We start from the raw sequence: 15572 nt of genomic DNA on the forward strand, positions 1-15572 counted from the left end.
AATGTAGCGTAGCTAAAGGTTAGCTACAGACTTTACATGGTCCGTGGCTAAGGACTAATACTTATTGCTGCGAATATTTTTGTGTCGTAGCTGTGATGGTAAAACTTTTTTGCCACGAAATATATACTTATAGCAAGTAATCGTATTCTTTTGCCATGACAGATAAAAGTTGTAGCTATCTTCATATTGTAGCCACAAAGTGTTTTATTGTAGCAAATTTTTTGATTTGTTTGCCACGCAAACACATGTTTTGTGGCTATTTATACAGCTTAATCTCGTGGCAATATTATTCGTATTTAGCTACGAAAAAAAATTAATAGCTATGAGTAAAAGAATTTGCCACAAATATTTTTCTATTGTAGCTAAGAATCCATACCATTTGCCATGAAATATATGGAATTATAGCTAAAGTTTTTTTGCATTTTGCTACGGAAAGTAAAAATGTCTTGCTATGTTCTTGTTACGTAGCAATTACATATACCTTTAGCTACGAATTCAAAAACTTCTTGTTACGTAGCAATTATATATACCTTTAGCTATGAATTCAAAAATTTATTGCTACAAACTGAAGAATTTGCCACGAGCATTGTTAGTTTTGAGAACTTAATAATGCAGCTAACAGAATTCAAAAGTTTTTAGATTCCAAAACATGTTTCAGGTTAGACATAATTTTAAATTTCAATTAAAATACATTCACAATACAGAATTCCTCTATGACACCATCTTCTTTGAGATCCAGAGTCGCATAGTCTTCTTCTTCTCTCCTCTCACGGTCTCCAAGTGCACCTTAGCTGGATCAACATCGATTTTAGCTTGTCATTTCTGTTCTAATTCCATAAATTTACCTATCAGTAGTAAAGTATTTTAACATCAGAAAGCAGAAACAATATATATATATATATATAAACCATTGCAATAATCAGTAAAACTCACAGGTAAAATCTTTTTCCTCTTAGTCTTCAATTCCTCCCTCCTTTGACAGATTTCCCAACAAAGAGAATACAAAAATTAGCCAACTTAAAAATACAAGAATCAAATCACAAGCTCAAATTGTCATTATTCAATATTGCAGGCTTTTAACGTTTTCTTCCTTTGTCCAATTCTGTATTAGTCATGTAAAAATGATTTCAAAAGTTAGCAATAGTTACTCTTTCTTTTGAAGTAGTGACCATTGTCTTAAAATGAATTCATAATTAATGTAGAATTGAAAATTTTACCATTCTAGAGTAATTAATATAAATCTGTTACACTAGTACTACTAAATGATTGTTGTTAAAAAAGATGGTCCATAACAACAAAGTCTATAATATCATGGAGTATGAATTTTAAGAGATATTGTACCCATTATATAGCCACATCTTTTTCAATGAAGTTGGAGTGAGTTCTTTTTCCTTATGGGTATGAGACAAAATCTTTTAAAAAAAAAACTCAAAAAATAAAGTACACAATTCAATTACAAAAAATATGCTTCCTGTTTTTGTACATAACATTTGTTAACCAATTAAAATTCTCTAAAAACAATGATGAATGAGACAAGTAGCTATATATATATATATATATATATATATATATATATATATATATATATATATATATATAGTGTAACAAAATGGTATGTCAAAGATAAGGACCTTAAGAACCTGTGCAGTCCAAAAGCATAGTAAGAGTAATTTAGTCGTTGAGCTATATGAATCCGCTATAAAGCCTCAAATCTGTAAGAAGACAAATAGAGAAAACATCAGATGTTGGAGTAACCCAATTCCGTTTGATAATCTAAGAACAAGAAAAGTGAGAAATTTTAAATTAAGATTAAATTTGCAATAATAAAAAAAAGTAAAGGTTGAAATTGGAGATTGAGACAGAGGAGAAGAAGAAGACGGAACCTTTCTTCTGGGGATATTAGGTTGATTCACATGAGTAATTAATGAGAAATTTTCCTTCTCTATAAATGATTGATTTTGAAAGCTTTAGGCTTGTAGGGTTTCTGATTTTCTAATCTTACTGTTCAATCTAATAGATGAAGAAGGCTATAATTTAGGCACAAAAATTTTAGACCGAAATAATTAGGAGGGAATTCCTTTTTCTTCCAAGTCTTGAATTTGTGAATTCATGTTTCCCCCCTAATAATTATAACAATAAAAAGAAGTTTTGGTTAGAAATCTCATAATAAAATACGTTGCTATACATTCCATATATAGTAATTAGATTTTTTCCATTTTATTTTATAACTTATTAATCAACATTACTTAATTTGATATAAATTACGGTATATAGATACCCTTCTATATTAACTATACCAAATTATTAATCCTTAGTTCAACTACTTATAATTTTACGCCAATCATTAAGTAATTGAATTAGTAGTAGGTCATAAAGTTAATTAGATATAGTCATCTATTTATTTAAATTATATTTGAATCTTACGAGTAAGACCCTGCAAAATTGAATCGAGTCAAATGATGAACACCGCTAGTTACACTAGATTGATAAATATTTTTCTGATAGATTATGTCTGAGTCAAATAACATGAATTCTCGAAACACTTGATCGGGATGAAGCTTGAGTGAGACTTAGTGGAATTTTATTTAAATTCGATATAATTAGTTAATCAAAAGTAATTAGATATAATCACCTTTCTATTTAAATTATATTTGAACCTTACAAGTAAGATCATGTAAAATTGAATCGAGTCGAATGATGAACACATCTAATTAAACTAGATCGACAAGGGTATTGTTCCAATAAATCATGTCCGAGTCAAATAATAATTCTCAAAACACTTGATCAGGGTGAAGCTTGAGTTAGACTTATTGCAATTTTGTTTGAATTTGATATGATCAGTTAATCGAAGTTAATATAATCACTTATTTATTTAAGTAATATTGAAAATTACAAGCTATAAAATTGAATTGAATCGAATGATTAACACCTCTAATTACACTAGATCGATAAATGTATTATTCTAGTCGAACAAGTCTAAGTCAGTTACCAATTCTGGAAGCTCTTGATCAAGATGAAGCTTCAGTGGGACTTAGTTTAGTTTTATTTAAGTTCGATATAATTAGTTAATCAAAATTAATTAGATATAATCACCTATTTAGTGAAATCATTTTTAAAACTTACTGTAAAATTAAATCGGGTCGAATGATGAACACCTCTAATTACACTAGATTAATAAATGCATTGTTCTGATAGATCATGTCCGAGTTGAATAACATGAATTCTCGGAACACTTGATCAAGATGAAGCTTGAGTAGACTTAGTGAAATTTTGTTCAAATTCGATATAATTAATTAATCGAAAGTAATTAGATATAGTCACCTCTTTATTGAAATTTTATCTGAAACTTACAAGTAAGATCTTGCATAATTAAATCGAGTCGATTGATGAACACATCTAATTACAGTAGATCGATAAAGGTATTATTCCAATGTCCGAGTTAAATAACACTTTTCGAAACGCTTGATCAGGATGAAGCTTGAGTGAGACTTATTGAAGTTTTGTTAAATTTTATATAATTAGTTAATTGAAGTTAATATAATAAGTTAATTGAAACTTACAACCTATAAAATTGAATCGGATCAAATTATTGACGCCTCTAATTGCACTAGATCAAAGATATTATTCCGATAGAAAATATTTGAGTCAAATAACAATTCTGAAAACACTTGATCAAGAAGAAGCTCCAGTGACACTTAGTGAAATTTTGTTTAACTTTGATATAATTAGTTAATCGAAATTAAATAGATATAATCACCTACTTATTTCAATTATAATTTAAACTTACAAATAACGTCCATTAAAATTGAATCGAATAGGATAATTAGTACTATTTTTACAGTAACTTCAAGTATAAGAAAAAATTTATTTAATGTGGCAAAAACATTAGTATTGCTACACCAAATTTTAAATTGTGGTAAAAAATAATTATTAGCAACGAAAATCTATCAAAATAATAAATTTGCGGCAATATCATTTTGCCATATAATACTTGATGCAACAATATTATTTGGTATAACATTTTATTTTAAATAACTTTTTGTCACTAAAATGTTACTATTGCTACAACAAGTTTCAACTCATGACAAATATTAATAATTAGTTACGAAATTTTATTATAGCTAAAAATTTGTGGCTGTATCATTGAACTTTTGCCACAATTTTTATAACTTGAAGCAAAAACATTTATTTAGCTACAATATTTTGCTTCAAATAATTTATCGTGGCCATAAGGTTACTATTGCTGCAGTACGTTTTAACTCATGGCAAAAATTAATAATTAGCTAAGGAATTTTATTGTACCAAAAGATCCGTGGCTATATCATTTAACTATTGCCACATTTGTTTTATAGCTTGAAGCAAAAATATGTATTTAGCTACAATGTTTTGTTTCAAATAAATTATTGTGGCTAAAAGGTTACTATTGCTACAGTAACTTTTATCGCGTGGCAAGAACTTAGGATTAGCTATAAAATTTTATCCTAGCAATAAAGTTGTAGCTATTTATGTAACTATTGCCACAATATTTAGCAATTATAGCAAAAATGAGGAATTAGCTTTGTAAATTTGATTTTCATGGCTAAGTAATTTAATGAACTTGTAGACAGCTACGGAATTTGTATTTTTGTGGCTATTACTAAGTAATAGCTACGATTTTTAAATTCATAGCTTAGATTTCGTAGCTATAGATACATTGTGTTGTAGTGACAACTAGTTCATTTTACATCAGAGATCTGGAATCCTGCACAAAAGAATTATAGTACAGTCAAAAAGAAATTTTGTCTATAGTACTATGTATTAAAAAGTTTCAAGATGATTTGATAAACAAAGAATTTTTGTTAAGAGTTGATTGTAAATCAGCAAAAGACATTTTACAAAAAGATGTTAAAAATCTTGTTTCTAAACAGATTTTTGCCAGATGGCCTGCTTTGTTATCCAGCTTTGATTTTGAAATCGAATTTACAAAAGGAGATTTAAACTCTTTACCAAATTTTCTTACAAGGGAATTTCTACAGGGAAACCATGAGGCCAGGAGGCCCAAACTCACCCTTCCAGAAAAAACCCAACCAAATACGGCCCAGTCAGCCAAATAGGTATTCGGCCCTTGCTGAATATCCTAACCCATCACTTAGGCCCATGAGGCCTGCATTACCTTCTACCAAACCAAATTTAACCATACTCAGTTCTATCCCCAAAACAGAACCTTCGTCCCCTTTTGAAAAGGAACAAAGCTCATCATCCAGTACACCAGAAGTTCAAACAAGTAAGAGTTATAAAATGAAGGCCCCAGAGACCTTTGCACAAGCAGTTAACCCCAATATTCCTTCAGCAAAGGAAGAAACACAACAACAACCTCCAGAAGAGTTTGAAATTATCAGAAAGACCGAGATACCAGTCTTGGCACTTGATAAACAATATGAAAATTGGAAGGTAGCAGATTTACTAAAACCATGCTACACTAATTTTCAGTATGTTGATACAGATGATCCTATCAAGACCAGGAGATACTTTGAATTCATCCTGACGGACACAGGATCTTTAGCCATTGAACACAAATTAAAAGATAAAAATGATCCAGACAGCATTGAATATTCAAAATTCACCATTAATAAGGTTATTAGCCCTTTTCAATAGAACGTGGATCATCTCCACACTCCCATGATATTATCAGAAGAACATAGACCCCAAGTCTATAATTACTACAATTATGAACAAGCATGGTACAACTTTATGTATGTACGACCTAATACCCACACCTGGTTCGTAAAATATAGCGAACAGTTTGCCAGGTCCATCATCCCTAGATGGTTTTATGATTGGTGGAAAAGGTTTGGAGGCAATGAGCTTACCATGCCCAGAAGCTTCAAAAAACATTATGAAGCTTTCCAGATTGAATAAGGAATCTCTACTCTGCCAGAGCATATTAAATTATGCAAATATTATGTTAACAAAAGGATATCCTATATCATCAGTTGGTCCTTTGACATTACTGAGGTACATAGGATTAAGCATCTTAGCAAGACCATAAAAATCAAGGGATGGATCCCTAAAGATAAAAAGCAAAAAGCTAAACAACCATCAACCAGCAACAGAACAGGGTCAACCGAATCCAAAGCAGATTTAAAGAAAAAGCTACTTCAAGATTTGAACAGAATAGACGAAGCAGATCCTCTAGAAATACAAGAACTACTGGATACAGCTTCATCATTAACCAGTGACAATGGCGATATGTTAGACCTATAAGGAGTGGCCCAAGCATATCTTGACTATGATTTAAGATAAGGTTGCCTCTTCAAGAAAGTAGAAGGCAAGAGTCAAAAGAAGAAAAGTGGCCGACAAACTTTACAAAAAGCAGCCGTCCAACTTTTCAAAAGTATTTATCCCTTCAGGTAAAAGACATGTGGCCGACAACTTTACAAAAAGAGTCGTCCAACTTTTCAAAAGAAAAAGCAGAAGGCATATTCAAGATCAGCCATCCACATGTAATCATCTCAAAGATGATATTTACTTTTCAAGGTCTATATAAGACTCTCAAAATGTATCAGTTAAGGCATTCAAAATCCTCCCCACTTCGAAATAGCCTTTCCCTCTCTGTAAATTTCCCATGTAATCTTTCAATGTTTGAATAAAACCTTCAAGTTCTTGTAAGTACTTTCTTTATATTTCCGCATTATTTTACTTATTATTTTAGCCTGTAAAAGGTCCTTTAAAATGGTATCAGAGCCAAGTATGAGTGGCTAAGTTCTCATATTATCCTAAGGTTCTGTCGAAATCCTGTTATAATCCAGTCATGTTCTTATATTGTTAAGAAGGAAGGTTTACTGTTCATCTTCCTTAGAGCTTAGTAACTTTATTCTCTTGGTCTAGATACAGTTAAAACCTTTTTTCGAGTCTTAGTGTGAGGTAGCCGATTAATCTCCGGCTCAGACGTTGGCAAGCCTGAAACAGCCATAGTGCCCACAAGACTAGGAGTGTCGCCATAGGCCATAGGCATTAGTGTTCCCGTCCCCAAGAACACATAGATAGAAAAAGGTTTATACAGTTGTGACATTGGAGAAACAAGTCACTTTATTGGAGAACCAAAACTTTTCCAATAAAGTGTTTAGCAATGCTGTAAATCGACGATGATATTCTAGATAAGATTAATAAACAGTTAAAAATATCTGGAGCAAAAACATCAGCAAAAACTACTGAGAAACCAAGTTCTAGTAACTGTTAGACCCACAAGGAGTGGCCCAAGCATATATTGTCCAAAAGGGTCATAGTCAAGATATGCTTGGGCCACTCCTTGTGGGTCTAACATATCACCATTGTCACTGGTTAATGATATACTTACTAAGATCATTGATAGATTTGATGGGTTAGAATAGAGAAAATGACGTTGAAAGTTCGGTTATCATTTTTGGATCTCAAATGACTTGGGGGTTGTTTTGGTCTGATTAATTGGATAGAATTAGTTGGATATTGATGTAAAATGATATTTATATGGTTGTTGATGTTGTTGATAAGTTGCTATTCTTGAATTTGGGAGAATAAAGTGTATGAAGATATCGTATACAAAGCGTATACCGGGCTGTTTTAGTGTATATCCTTGGGAGTTGATGCTTTGAGTTTAAAGAGGATTATATGAGATGGTTCTTGTTGTTGTTAATTTAGTTGAATTGGATTTTTGGGGTTGTCCAGTTTATAAAGGAAATGCTATCAAAATTTCGTTAGAAATAGAGATAAGTTTAAGGGATGGATTATAAGGATATATATTGGATTGATTATTGGTAAATTGATATTGTTGATAGATTAGCGTGACCCGAAGATGGATTGTGGTTAGTTGGAAAGCGGCAAAGGTATGTAAGGCAAACCTTTCTTCCTTTGGCATGATTCTTGTTGTTATTCGTTCTATATGCACTCCATATGATTCCATTCTTAGATGACTAAGGTCTAAATGTTCCTTGTGATGGCTTATTGATATGGTACTCCTATTCCGTTCCGAAAGTAACACCCATAAGGTGCCAAGTTGAGTTGTGTATATGGTTTTACTAATGATTTCGAGGAAATGAGTTTTATACCCAAGGAAACATAAAGTTTGATTTTCAAAACCATTCCGAAGGGGGTGCGAGATTTTACTACATTTCATTTACGATTTATGTTTACATTCCATAACATCATCCCTTTGTATTGATATGATCATTTATTCTTTGGGTAGGGCAATAAGATGAAATTGAGTAGAATATAAGTAGTAAGAATTTCATAACAATTCTACCCTCAAACCAGGAAGTATGTCCTCCTAAGTCTAGTGAGATACAAATTTGATAACTTCTTATGAAAGACTAAGGCTAATAACTGGATTGTGATGAATTGATTAGTGACTTATGCTATGAATTGAAATTGATATTTGTGGATTGAGTTCTTGTTGATATGATGGTGATGTTAAGACGAAAGCGGCTGCCCGAAGGGGCCATCATTATTAAGCCGGAAGCGGCTGCCCGAAGGAGCCATCATTATTATACCGGAAGCGGCTATCCGAAGGGACTATTGTGATACTAGCCGGAAGCGGCTGTCCGAAGGGACCATTCTATTAACATGTCGGAAGCGGCATGTGTGTTGGATTGCATTGTTTACTTAAAGATTGTTTTGAGACTTCGTGTGCACATTTATGTTTCTTCCAGCGAAGGCTGCAGGTAATGAGTTAGATTGTGATTTTTTCTCTCCTAAGTAAAATTATGATTATGATTTGTTACCACCTCACATACTCAGTACATTGTCCGTACTGACGTCCTTTTGCTTGGAGACGCTGCGTTCATACCCGCAGCCCCAGATTGTTTGGCAAGTTAAGTGTATAGCTAGGATGCTTGATATCAGCTGGGATTGGCTAGTTCCACCTCATTCTGGAGCTGTGCTAAGTCATGTATAGATATGTATGATTATGGGTATGTCAGGGCCCTTTCCTATCTCATAATGTTCAGTTCACTTCTTAGAGACTTCTGCAGACAGTGTCGTGTGGTATGTTTGTCGAGATGTCGACAAAGTGATGTCAGTTGAGTCATTTGTAGATTATAGAAGAGTATTTATTTTAGATGATTTAAATTTGTTTAAATTACTTATTTGATTGAAAGTTTTCATAATCGTTATAAAGATAATGATTTATATTTGAAAAAGTTTTATGTTCTTAAAAGTTTTTGAAATGACAAGTTTTGATAGAGCGAATGTCTAAGGGTTCGCTCGACTCTGATGAGAGTCGGGTGCCCTTCATGCCCTACCATTGTTAGGGTGTGACAGTTTGAGTGTGAAAGTGTTCTTATGGCCTGATTGTTGTATGAAGCATCTTGGATGTAGATTTACATGCTTGGAAGGTAGACTAGCTAAGTAAGCAGCAAGGTATGTTAAGGCTATCCCTTTCTTTCCTAAGGCATGATTCCATTGCTTCGAGCTTACACAAAGTATGTCCATAATGATTCCTCTCTTAGAAATATTAGAAGCATATGTTTTTTATGTTCTTATGATATTATTGATCCTTATCTCGTGATTATTGGTTATTGATCTCATATTATGGTTATTGATCTTATTATTGATGTTGATCTCATCTTATGATTATTGTTCCTTCAAGGTGAGATATGTCCATGATAATAGTTCCATAATGACAATCGGAGATTTACCGACCTTACGTCACTCCGATAGAGTCATAGCTTTTATTTTGGCTATCATGCATGCTTATCTATATATATGTAGCTATTTTCTCACACCGAGCCGCGTTATAGTCGGTCGGGTACGGTACCTATTGTGTAACCACTAATCAGTTGGGTTTTCACACCGAGTCCCGAAAGGGCCGAGTATGTTTCACACTTAGTCCTGAAAGGGCCGGGTATGTTTCACACCGAGTCCCGAAAGGGCCGAGTATGTTTCACACCTAGTCCCATAAGGGCCGGGTACGTTAAACACCGAGTCCTGAAAAGTTCTGGTACGTTATGATGATGATATGATGATAACACCGACCCTATATGGCCGGGTACGGTATTTTATATATATATATATATATGTATGAAAATATCTTTTCTTAAAAAGGCAAGCATGCATGACATCCGCCTTAAAAGGCATTCAGAGGTACAAGTTGATCTCTATTATCTTATGATATCTCCATATAACCAGTAATCCTTTCAATATCTTCAATTCTGGGATCATCCTCCTTTAGTGCAACATAGAATCTAGATTTAGCTTTGGTGACTTGTTGTCCTGATACCTTCGCATATCTCTCAAGTTCAGTCAACATAAGTTGAAGAGAAGTGGGATCGCATGATGAGAATAAAATTTTATCATCTGTATAGCACAAATGAAAAGTAGTAGGACTATTCAAATCAATAGAGTAAGGAATAGAGTTATTTTAGTTTACTGAATCCATTAATCTGGACAAAATTTCTGCTCATATGACAAATAAAGATGGGGATAAAGGATTTCTCTGTTTTAATCCCCTTATGGAGTTGAAGAACCCATGTCTGACTCCATTGATGTTCACATAATACCAAATATTTGAAATTAATCTTTATAGACTATCAATCCATGATTCATCAAATCCAAAATGCCTCAAAACTTCACATAAGAATTCCCAAGAGACTCTATCATATGCTTTGGCCATATCCAATTTCAATACTACATTACCATACTAAGATGGTTTTGCAATATTATTAACCATGTCATGGGTAAGCATAATGTCTTCAGTAATAGATCTCCCCTTGATAAAATCTGTTTGATTAGGAGAGATCATCTTATGCAGATCATCTTATACATCAGCTTGCTTAGTCTTTGGTTAACCAGCTTTGAAATATTTTCAAAGAAAAGTTACTAAGACTGATTGGTCTTAGATCTGTAAAAGCCTGTGGAAAGTCAACATTAGGAATTAGAATAAGACATGTGAGTGAGATCTTTAGGGACTTGGTTTCCTGCAAAAAAATCAAGAACCATTAGAAGAAGATCATTCTTAATAATGTTCCAACAACTATGGTAGAATTTCGCTGAATTCCCATCAGGTCCAGGGGCACTGTGCGAACTCAGGGAGAATACTACCTCTTTTATCTCATCCATAGTTTTATTAGCCAAAAGATTAGTGTTGTCATGATCAATGATTTTGGGAATGTATTTAAGAATAGAAAGACTATTCTTTGGTAAACTGTCTATGGCAAAAGGATATTGCTTCATTGGTAAATTCATCTTCTCCATCTATCCATCTTCTATCCTCCATCCTAATCTTCTTTAATGATAGTCTTTTTTTCCTTCCTTTAACAATGGAGTGAAAGAATTTTGAATTCCTTCCACAAACCACTGAATACCAGACTTCTGTTTCCAAAAAGACTTCTCTTTTTTTGTAAGCTCTGATAAGTAAGGCATTGGTCTGGTTTAGTTCAGATCTGTTAGTCTCTGAATTGTCTTGGAGAAATTCTATCTTCAATCTCAACAATCTTTTTTTTTAAAACTCTTAACAGTGTCAAAAATATTGTTAATAGATTTTCTGGACCATTCAAAAAGGTTTTTACAAGTATTCTTCAGTTTCAAGTGAAAATCCACATTGGGGACCCCTGCACTTTAATGTTCCAAGCTTGATTAACCACCTCATGGAAATCATCTTGTTCTCTCCATAGGTCTAAGAATCTGAAGTACTTTACTCTAGTACTGGACTTAGCATTGGTGAGAAGAGATGAGTAATCAGAACCAATTTTGATTAAGTGATTGACATTTGTGAGAAGTTACTGACTTGTAAGAAGTTGCTTCCACCCATTTGGTGAAGTAGGTGATGGCGACCCAGATGAAGCGATGCCCATTAGACGTTGGTGGCTCGATGGGCCAGATGATGTCCATCCCCCATGCCACGAATGGCCAAGGTGAGCTCATCAGATGTAGTTCCATTGGAGGAATCATGATCAAGTCTCCGTGTATCTGACATTAGTGGCATTTTTGCCCAAATTTGTAGGAATCATGCTCCATGGTCATCATGTAGTATTATGTCCTCAAGATCCTCTTGGCCAGGATGAATCTATTCATGTGGGGTCCACATGTTCCTACGTGTACCTCTTTCAGTAGTCTTGTGGCCTCTTCAGCGTCCACACATCTGAGGAATCCGAGGTCGGGTGTTCTCTTGTATAACATTTCTTTGTTTAGGAAGAATCCATTGGCTAATCTTCTGATGGTTTTCTTTTGATTTGTTGAGCTTTCTGGAGGATACTCTCCTTTTTCAAGGTACGCTTTGATGTCTGCGTACCATGGCTTGCCATCTGGCTCGGCCTCAACGTGAGCGCAGTGAGCCTATTCTTCTTTCAAAGTGATTTCTAGCGAATCAATGTGGGTACTCTCGGGGTGCTGAATTTGTTACACCCTTCGTTTTCGTAGTGGTAGAATTTATGATTTCCTAGATGGGTAGGCCTTGGGAATTGAGACCCGAGCCCGAGTTTTGGAGATAGAAAGTGTCCTACCCCGTGTGCAATGGTACCACCAGGTATTCCTGGTGATTTACAGGATTAGAAGTTGAACGAATCGAATCAACATGATCTGAGTCTGCAGACACCAGTCATGATCGATGGGTCATCGAACCTGTCGACGGGCCGTCGTTGTGCGGCGTCGACAGGGTTCCGCAGCCCTGCATTCTGCAGGCGCAGGTCGACGAGCACGTCGACGGGTCATCGACCCGCTCGTCGAACCGGACCACTGAAGCAATTAATTCTCCAAGTATAAATATGTGGGTCACGACTTCATTTCATATTTTCCTCCTTCCAAAAATCAGAAAAACCCTAATACATTCTCTCCCAATATTTTCCATCACATTAGTGAAGATTTGACAAGACCCGGACCCCGTAAACCCGAGATGGCGAAGAAGAAAGGTTGCTTCTAGGGTTTCTTCAAGTTGTGCAGCTTAGGGAGTTAAAGTGAAGTGATTCTTGGGATTCTTGACCCCTCAAGGTATGTAAATGATTTCTACCTTTGTATTTAAGTTGAGTATCAAGAGTTTTAGTGATTTTAAGTCAAGAAGGGGTAGTTGTGAAAGTGGTAAATGACGAAAGACAAAATAGTAACTTAGGGTTATTTTAAGAGATGATTGGGAATGGATTGGAATATATTTTGATATATAAGCGTTGTTATTGTTGTTATGGTTGGTATTAAAGTGAATGAGAAGTTGAAGAGTTGTTAAGCTTATGAGAGAAATGTTGTTCATGATTTCTTAAGCTCTCTATGCATCTAAAGGAGGTTAGCAAGTGAAGTACCTAGTCTAATGAAGGTCTATGTTGTCTTAATTGTAGACTTACAAGTCGAGAAGTAGGAGTTGGACGATTTGATATACGTCAAGGTATGTTAAGGCTATCCTTTCCTTCTTTTGGCATGATCCTATTATGTGATCCAACAAGTGAGTAAGCGAGATTTCATATTACTCTACTCTTAGAAGTATTAGGAGTATTCCAGTCTTTAATGTTCATGTACCCCCTTTATGATTATTCCTTCTGTTCATGGGTCCAGTTTTATGTATACAGTTATTCATGCATTACATTCATTTATATATATATATATATATATATATATATATATAAATGAATGTTGACCCGTGACCAGAAGGCGTTATATACGCATTACCACCTGATCAGCTGGTGCACTATTATGATGATATGAGAATCAGGCTACAAGTATCGCAGCAATGTACATGATGATGGCCGCAGAGAGGCCGATATGATATGAGAAAAGAGACAGGAGTTATATACGCACATATATCAGGCGTTATATACGCACCTATATATAGATGTATGACCTTCATTGATAGGCACGAGCATGCATATTATGCGCCCACAGAGGCATTGTTAGATATACAAATTCATGCAGATAGTAGTTCATACAAGTACATGCAGATACTAGTTCATACAAGTACATACAGTCAGTCAATTCAGCTTATGAGTTCAGATCTTATCCATGATTCCCATGTGTGTATATATATGATGTTGCTCTTATGCTTTACATGCTCAGTACGTTATCCGTACTGACTCCCCGTTGCTCGGGGGACTGTGTTCATGCCCGCAGGTACAGGGTGACACATAGGTGGTCCAGCTCAGTAGGACCTCTAGATTTAGCAGTGGTCAGTACGCTCCATTCGATCCGGAGCTACAGTCAGTTTTGGTATGCCCCTTTTGAGATGTGTATGCATATGGGTATGACGGGGCCCTGTCCCGTCCTTTCTACAGCTTTTATTCCAGTAGAGGTCTATAGACAGTTGTATGTATTAGTCAGACGATGTAGCCTTGTCAGCCTCTATTCTTTTGTGTACAGTATATGTAGCAGCCTAGCTGGCTTGCACTGTTCTTCCGCATGATTGCGTATATATGTATGCAGATTGTACAGAGTTCTGATATTTCCTTTTTTTGAGATTAGTTGTGCCATTCATGGGCCTTTGATTTTCAGTATATTTTAGATACGAGTATAGAGGTGTTTGGCCGCTAGAGATCAGACGCCTGTCACGGCTCATCGGTTAGGTCGTGACAGGATTATGAAGGATATTGTAGCCAAAGCGTCGGCAAACTCGTTCTGAGCCCTCGAGGTCTGTTTGAAGTCGATGCTTTTAAATATCCCATATAGCCTCAGTACCAGATTCATATATGGCAGTATTTAGTCATTCTTGGTCGCCCAATTCCCTTTTACTTGATTTACGAGCAAGTCAGAATCTCTGATTACCAGCAACTCTTGTATGATCATGTCTAGTACCATTCTGAGGCTGAGAATACATGCTTCATATTCGGCCATGTCGTTGGTACATCTGAAGTTGAGTTTTGCGGCCTTCGGATAGTGTTGTCCTGGTTCTAATGTCAACACTGCTCCTATGCCGAAACCTTTCCAATTGACAGCTCGATCGAAGAATAGTCTCCACCCCGAGTATGGATCGCCTGTCTCTTCTTCCATAGCCATCACTTCCTCGTCTGGGAAGAAATTTCGCAATGGTTCAAGCTCACCATCAACGGGACTTTATGCCAACAGGTCGTCCAATGCTTGTCCCTTTACTGCTTTTTTTGCTACATATACGATGTCGAATTCACTCAGTAGCATCTGCCATTTGGCTAACTTTCCCACAGGCATCGGCTGCCAAACGATATACCGTAACGGGTCCATTCCGGAGATGAGGTGGATGGTAAACACTGACAGGTAATGTCTTAGCTTTTGGGCGACCCATGTTAGGGCGCAGCATGTTTTCTCTACGAGTGTGTATCTTGACTCGCAGGGCGTGAACTTCTTGCTCAGATAGTAGATGGCATGTTCCTTTTTGCCTTCCTCATCATGTTGAGCGAGCATGCATCCAAAAGCATTCTCTGATACTGACACGTACAGTAGCAATGGACTTCCTGGTCTGGGTGGTACCAGGACAGGAGGATTGGAAAGTTATTTCTTGATTTTGTCGAACACCTCTTGGCATTCCTCCTTCCACTTTATGGGAGCGTCTTTCTTGAGAAATTTGTGGATCGGTTCCACAATCACAGTTGATTAGGCTATGAATTGCCGAATGTAGTTCAACCTTCCCAGGAAGCTCATGACTTCTTTCTTGGTCTCGGGGGTCGGCAGTTCTT

The 15572-nt window shown here is 35.5% G+C and overlaps 1 long non-coding RNA gene across 1 annotated transcript; it reads right to left on the bottom strand.

Annotated features, from left to right (window-relative positions):
* Positions 1-624: 624 nt before the first annotated feature.
* On the bottom strand, positions 625-2113 carry LOC132602378 (uncharacterized). The gene is made up of 4 exons (XR_009567757.1): positions 1884-2113; positions 1632-1712; positions 934-973; positions 625-845 (listed from the first exon to the last, which is right to left on the bottom strand). It is a non-coding gene; the product is annotated as an uncharacterized LOC132602378 (long non-coding RNA).
* Between the last annotated feature and the right edge of the window lie 13459 nt (positions 2114-15572).

Source organism: Lycium barbarum, chromosome 7 (genome assembly GCF_019175385.1).
Source record: "Lycium barbarum isolate Lr01 chromosome 7, ASM1917538v2, whole genome shotgun sequence".
Taxonomy (NCBI): domain Eukaryota; kingdom Viridiplantae; phylum Streptophyta; class Magnoliopsida; order Solanales; family Solanaceae; genus Lycium; species Lycium barbarum.